Below are 6,000 nucleotides of genomic sequence, written 5' to 3'. Positions count from 1 at the left end.
TCTGCGGGGGAAATGCACATTCCTTGTACCTAGGTTGCATGTAAAAGGAGATTAGGTTTTGACAGTGCTTTTCCTCAAGGAGAGGAGGGGGAAACGCAAACAATTCTTTTTTTATTTCAAAGTAACTTGGACTTAAATAGCAAAACAGCCAATGCCTTAAAATAAAACCAACATGTTTTTTGAGTGACTCAATAGCTGTTTTAGGAGAAGGCTGGGGGAGAAAGGAGGGAAGTGGAAATACCAACTTGTGACAGATTCTGTGGCTTGGATTTGTGGGGGTTCTGTGTTACTTGGAAGCCTTGGAAGTTTTTAGTAGTCCTATTGGGAAACCAACATTGTAGTCCTGAGTGTTACTGCATATGGTTGAAGATACCCAGGAGGAATCATGGGGATGAAGGTAAAGCGAACGCACCTTGCTGCTGGGTTTCCTTGCCTAATGTCTTGTAAGCTTTCTCTTTTTTCTTGTTCCTCAGATCTTCCCTGCTTTGATGTAAGCTGCCTAAGGCCAGAGTTCCCATAGCCTAACAGCGCACTTGTCTCTGTACGTGTTTGTGCATGCAGTAAACATTCACAAGGGTTTTAGCTCCATCAAGTTTTAGGCATTCACTCACTGAGGGAGAACAGGTGAAAATCCAATGTGATCCTTTGTGTGAGCCTGTGCTTATTGGTTAAAGGCTCTATTTCAGTGGCACAGCAAAGAAAAACTCTAAATGTCTCTTTATTTGGATTGACTTGTAATCTGTCTGCCATTAAAATGAAGAGATGCGAGGGAAGTGAAAGGATCTAGTGAAAGCTACACAGATCATGCCTCAACCACTCTAGAAAGCCACTTGTTCAGTTGCACTGAAGGGTTGTTACCATTGAAGGCACTTTATTGCTGCTTTATCTACTATTCAACTTAGGAAAAACCTCTGCTCTGCAACTTGTTTTCCTAACAGAAAGTGGGAAAGATGATGTTATACTTGTCCCTTGGAATTTTCATTGACTTTTGGAAGAACGTTCGTATGGAATCTGGAATGAACACAGCTTTTCAGGACTGCAACTGTTAAGGTTGTTCCCCCCTCTGTCTCCTCACCAGTCAGCAGATAGATTCAGCCTTCAGCCATCCTTAGGGCCATGCAGGGAGTTTATGCCATGTTGGGGATATGTGTGGGCATGGTGAATACGGCCTTTGTGTTTATTTCCAGAAACAGAGGTGTACCTCTGTGGCATCTGTTCTGTTAAATATTGACTTTCTATCAGCAGTGTAAGGAACCTCCCTGGAAAAAAACCAGCTCACAGAGATTTTCATGGTATTTCTATGGCTGGAAAACAAAACTTTAGGGTTTTTTAGATTTTTTTGTTTAAGTAAACTGGGGCAAAGAGGCCTTTTGAAGTGTCTCTTCATACAAGGCAGGAACATTGCTTTGACAAAGTATGAGGCATACAAAGGACTGAGTATCATGCAAGACACAAAGCAGAGTACCTTAGTGACTGATGATCTGAGATCCATTTTAAAGGGTGTCTGCCTTTTTATTGTTGCTCTTCAGAAGTATCCTGACTTTGCAGACTTAAAGACAGGCTTTTCCTAACAATATGCGCAATGTCAGTACCAGCAAGAAACATACTGCCCTCTGGAAGCAAATGTCCTGGAATAAGAGGCCAGAGGTGGCTTGTAAAGAGTCAGTGAGCTTGAGTCCAAAGCATGATAAAACTTCTATAGGAGAGGAAAACACAAGAATGAAATATGATGGTATCACCTGAGAAACTGGTGATAACACCAGAATGGATATGCAGCCAAGAAGGATGCAAGCAAATTCGTGTCTTTTTGCAGCCGCAGTGGTAACAGAAAACTGGTCTACAATGCTTCCATATGGCAGGGTCTTGACTCTTTCTGTGTGAGAAGGAAGACTGCCTAGCCTGGTGTTTTGAGTTGCATGCTGTAAAATGCTGTTCGGTAAGCCCTGTAGCTGTTCCCCTACGTATTACATGAGCCTACAGGAAACCCCTTCAGGAGGCACCTTCATTTGCAGTCATTTACTGCTGAGAATGTCCCATAACAACTGGTGATCTTTCAGTGAACCACTTCCACTGATGCAGCACTGCTGTGGGGTGTTGGGTTCTGATCTACAGGCTGGGTCTGTGCACCTCTAAGTGTGCATAGGTGCTTACTGCTGTAAATAAGATGGGAAAACAACTGGAGCTGCTTAGAGATTTTCTATGTAAAGTAGGAAAAGTCATACTGATAATTTTGGCAAATTTGAGTAATTAGAGTGTAAGAAGGACAAGAATAGGGGTATTTGTTAGTTAAGTGATTTACAGAAACTTTCCAAGAGCAGGGAGAACATTTCGAGCAGTGTATTGTAGTGCCACATCAGAGCACATATATTTTACAAATCAGGAGCCAGAGTACCTTGTCTTTAGACTTCTGCCCGCAGGTGGCTGATGCCTGCTGGTGGTAATATGGTCTATGTGCTGGTGCTTTGCTGTTTGCTCTATTTCTAGAGTAAAAGTAGGCTCTGGTGACTTTTCTAGCTGTGACCTAAGTTTGTGTGCATGTAGAGGAGAGCCCATGGCAGCTGATGGGAAGGCTGGCACTTGAAGGGCTGACCCGTCACTTGGTGAGTTCCTCTTTAGCCAGGCTCCTCTCATTAGCTTGTCATCTTCATGCAGGTCCCATGTCTGGGATTGTTGCTGGCTGCATGAGGGGTAGCAGTACACGTCAGCTCAAAGCAGAGAGATGGGTCGGGGGCCTGGCAGTCTCCAACTTCTGGAGGCAAGTATGTGTGTGTGTGACTTGGTGCAAGAGAAACAAGCCTTTGCATCTTGTTTGAACCAAATACTGCAAGAGGCGCTTTGCATCCCTGTGCTCCTCCTCCCTCCAAATGGTAAGAGACAGGACATCTCCCCACGCACATTAGCAATGATTCTGTCTTCATAGAACTGAACTCTGTGTGGGCCTTCAGGCGCACTGTGCCCACGGAGCTACCTATTATGCTGAATTTGGCTTTGTTCTTTTGTTTGGGAGACTTTAATACTAAAGGCAAGTATCAGTCTGATAACTCTGAGATCTGTAATGTCATTTTCACATAGGAAAGAAAACAAATGGGCCTTCTCTGCCCATTTATTCCTGGGTACTTCTGCAAAAGCCTCAACGAGAAAACCAAGTATAAGGTGCAAAGATGTGGCTCTTGCCCCATCTTTCATATACTTGTGTTGCCCAAACCAAAGCAAAGGAGAGATGTGCTGTTGCCTAGTGTCTCGGGAGTAATTCTGTGCTGAAAACTCCAAAAGCTGCTGACTGCAGAGCAGGGCCCTCTGCCTGCATCCCCAGGTCCTAGCTTGGCAACCTGCTAGTTGGCTGTGGTTGTTTCATTTCTAGGAAAGAGGCTGATGCTATTGACCCTAAGCTATTATTTGCCTAATGAAATACAGGGAACTGGGGGGTGAGAGCTAGATGTGAGGATCTCCAGCTAGCTGTCTTTCCTCCCTCTCTTTCTCTGGAAGAGTTTTGCAAGAATGCCTCAGCACTGCCAGAACACCAGTCCTGGTGGCTGGTAGCAACATCCCCACTCCAAGTGTGTCGAATCCTGAAATGCTCTGTTCTGCTGTCTGCAGCCCTTACTGCTCAGCAGGAGCCTTTCTGCTGGCAGAGGAGCTATGATCTTAATACTCCAGGGTCCCTTATAGCAAGACAGTGTTTTGCCATATGCCCTCAGCCATCCTTTATTGGTGTTAGGCAGCCCCTCATGTCAGGAGCACTGCCTATGATGCTGAGCCTGGCTGTCACCTCAGCTTTGTGGCCCAAGCAGAGCATCCTGCCCATTTTGACAGGCCTGGGTAACACAGAGCATTGCCTTTCAGCAGGCACAAGGAAGGTCTGGCTCTACTGATCTTCTGCTGCCTTCTCCTGACCTCAGCCTGTGCTGCCATGCCAAATTTCTGGATAGCACGGGGTTTTTTTTTCTGTCAGAAAGCCCAAATGAATTTGCAGATCACAAAGAAAACACCGTCTGCCTCATTACTGAGCTGCAATCTGTTCCTTCTCTACCCCCCAAGTTATATTCCTCACCAGGGATTTGTTGTTCCTTTTCAAGCTGATGTTTTAATCTCCCATTCCCCAGTCTTTGTGCCTCTCATTTCCCTTTCCAGAGCGGCTGCTCTTAATTTTGCCTCTTCTGCCCTTGCCAGCTGGAGTGAGACACTTCCATGGTGTTGCAGTTGTCGGAAGATAGGAGATGCCCTGTGAACACTGCAATGAAAATGCTCACACAGGGCTGCACAGGTCCTGCCCTTTCCACAGTGCTTCTGTGCCTCTGGGTTTCTGGGTGACATGAAAACCTGGGAGGGGGGGGGGGTGGGCATTGTGTCTGTGCTTGCCCTGAGATCTGGGCAAGACAACACACGTCAAAAAGAAATAAACAAGGAGAATGTGTATTTGCCCTGCTGTTCCATGCACAGATCTTGGTCAAGGTCCCTGCTGTCTACACGCTCAACAGGTTCTTGCTCTGAAGAACCTACAGCAAAGCAGGAAGGAAATGCCCCTGTCTTCTTGCTTTGCAGAGGTAAATATTTGGCTGCAGCTGAAACCAAAGGCCTTGGTGACAAGGCCATCTTTCCCTACAGGCAGAAGCTGTCTGGGAGAAAGGACTGAGGCATACTTCATTTGAAAAGCTCCTGGAAAAGCCTGACAATTACACACTGTGGGACATGTACGCTTATACCAATAACCTAAATACTTATGCCTAAGAAGGCCAGTGACGTAGTACAGCAGGGACATAGTGTTTGTGCTCGAGTGCCAAATCTACAGCCCTCTCTCTGTGCTTTGATGTCTTTGGCATGTGCTGTGCAGTAAGTCCTTTCCCTCCCAGATAGGGAAGTGTTTTCTGTGGTTTGTCTCTGGTGCCTGTTTGTCAGCATTTCCCGCTGAGGGTTCACAAGCCTTCAGTGATGCCATCAGCTGGAATGGAGTGGCTGCTGTGAGCATGCACCTTCCCAAGCTTGTCCACGATGGCTTGGTGGCCGTGACGACGTGTGCCGTGCGTCGTGCAGCTGCAGGGCTCTGTGCCTGCGGCGAGGCCTCTGCCTGTGCCACACAATGCCTGATTCAGCAGCAAGATCCCCGAGCTGCCTCCGAGCCCTCGTGGAAAAACCATCCAGGCATCCTGCTTGGGTGGGAACATCCACTGCCAGATGCGCCTGCCAGCTTGCCCTGTCTGCTGCATGGCGTGCTGCTCCCCATGGATGGGCAGCCTCCAAAGGCTTCAGCTTGAGCATCCTGGGCCCCTTTCTGCTTGACAGCATGAACAAAGTGCAAGACTTTGTGCTGTTTTTTCCTCCCTTACCTTGAAGGTCTAACGGGAAGCCTGCTGAAACCTGTGGATAGACTTGCATCCTTTCCTGTGTCTTGGGACTGAAATTGCTGCTTACTTCTCCATCAGCCGCACATCTGTGGTGTTCTGCTAGTGCCTTTTAACATCAGATTTCCTAGGATAAAACAGAAAGAATACAGGGGAGGAGTGTGTGTGTGTGTGTGTGGGGGGGAAACACAACAATCCTTTTCTTTCATCTAAAACAGCAGTAGTTGGCTGAGGAGGGATAGTTACAGGAACTGCCTGAATGCAGCGGTCTGCTATCCTCTACCTGCTGCTGAGCAGCCAAATGTTAAGTAGAACCAGTTAAATACATCTGGGATAAACTCTTAATACTGCTCCTATTGCCTTCTCTGTTGATATACAGGATATCAGTATGCAAGGTCCTGCATCCGCACTGGGGCAATCCCAAGCACAAAGGCAGGCTGGGCAGAGACTCGATTCAGAGGATTCCTGTGGAGAAGGACTTGGGGGTGTTGGTCAATGAGAAGCTGAACATGATCCTGTGGTGTGCTCTCGCAGCCAGAAAGCCAGCTGTGTCCTGGGCTGCATCAAAGGGAGCATGTCCAGCAGGTCGCTCCACTCTTGTGAGGCCCCACCTGCAGTCCTGCGTTCAGGTCTGGGGCACCCAGAATAAGAGGGATATGCA

The sequence above is a fragment of the Neopsephotus bourkii genome, unplaced genomic scaffold, assembly GCF_033783945.1.
Source record: "Neopsephotus bourkii isolate Nb327-2 ecotype Australia unplaced genomic scaffold, CSIRO-AGI_Nbou_v1 NB_1589, whole genome shotgun sequence".
Lineage (NCBI taxonomy): Eukaryota > Metazoa > Chordata > Aves > Psittaciformes > Psittacidae > Neopsephotus > Neopsephotus bourkii.
Note: the sequence above shows the minus strand (reverse complement) of the source record.